Source organism: Hyperoodon ampullatus (genome assembly GCF_949752795.1).
Source record: "Hyperoodon ampullatus genome assembly, chromosome: 5".
Taxonomy (NCBI): domain Eukaryota; kingdom Metazoa; phylum Chordata; class Mammalia; order Artiodactyla; family Ziphiidae; genus Hyperoodon; species Hyperoodon ampullatus.
The window spans coordinates 27,324,947-27,326,047 of record NC_136918.1 but is presented as its reverse complement, the minus strand read 5'-3'; positions in this window follow the sequence as shown (position 1 = coordinate 27,326,047).

Sequence of the window (1,101 nt, the reverse complement as noted above, 5' to 3'; positions counted from 1 at the left end):
AACTGGAATGTTCTTCTGCTTCCTAATTGTTAATAACAGTGGAATTGGAGCATTTAACCAGCCCAGTATGACTTCCAAAAAGAAGAGACTTACGATAGTCAAGTTTCTAATACAGAATTATTTTAAGTGTTTTGAACTTAATTTTTAATAACATGCATGTGACCCTCTGACTAATGTTTCAGCAGTGAAAGGGGAAAATGAGAGCTGTGTGTACACTTATTTCCTTGGAATGTTAGTGGGACTCATTTCTCTTCACCAGGGATATAAACAGATGACTCTGAACCCACAGTTAACCAGCCAGTTCTGTGAAAAAGATTTGGAACTTACTCATTTGGGCTTTTCAGAAAAAATTCTTTCTTTGGAAGGAGGTTCTAAAGATATTTATGCTTAGCTCTGATATTCAGGCCACCTGTAATTTCTCTTAGTATCCTTATTTAAAGTACACATTCCACATTTTAACAAATTAGCCACAAGGAAACATTCCCACATCTTCAGGGGGAAAAAATGAATATCAGTGGCATCTAAATTATAGCTAGTCCTGTTATTTTTTAAATGGGGTAAAAAAAAAAATCATACGTAACCCTGTCTTATTTTAGGAATATGAAAACTGATAAAATGCATCTTAAAGAATAGTGTTCCCTTCAAACATGTAAGTTCTTCAACAAAAATGAAACAAACCAGGTGTCTGTGATTTCTGTTTAATCACTGCTGGCCATTACATAGCTTTTGTTGTTTGGGAGTAGGGAGGGGCTTTTGTGCCCTTTGGACATAGAAGTAGTCAGTGCACTAACAATTATGTACATTCAAACTTGATTATTTCAAATTCAATCTTCAGCTGTACTGTAAATAGGGTACTGCATTGTAGTCTCCATATATGTTTATTACTTTTCTGTAATATTTAAGAGTTGCTTAAAAGTATACAAAATGTACAGTTACTAAACAGCTAATATTTTCCTTCTCTCCCCCTTTGAAAGAAAGGGGCTTGAATTGTTCCTACCTGGCTAGAACCATAATAAACAATGTACCAGTAATTTGTAACATAAGTATTGGATATGTTAGTAACAATCTTGCAGCCTTGTTTTCCAAAGTTCATTTTATTTT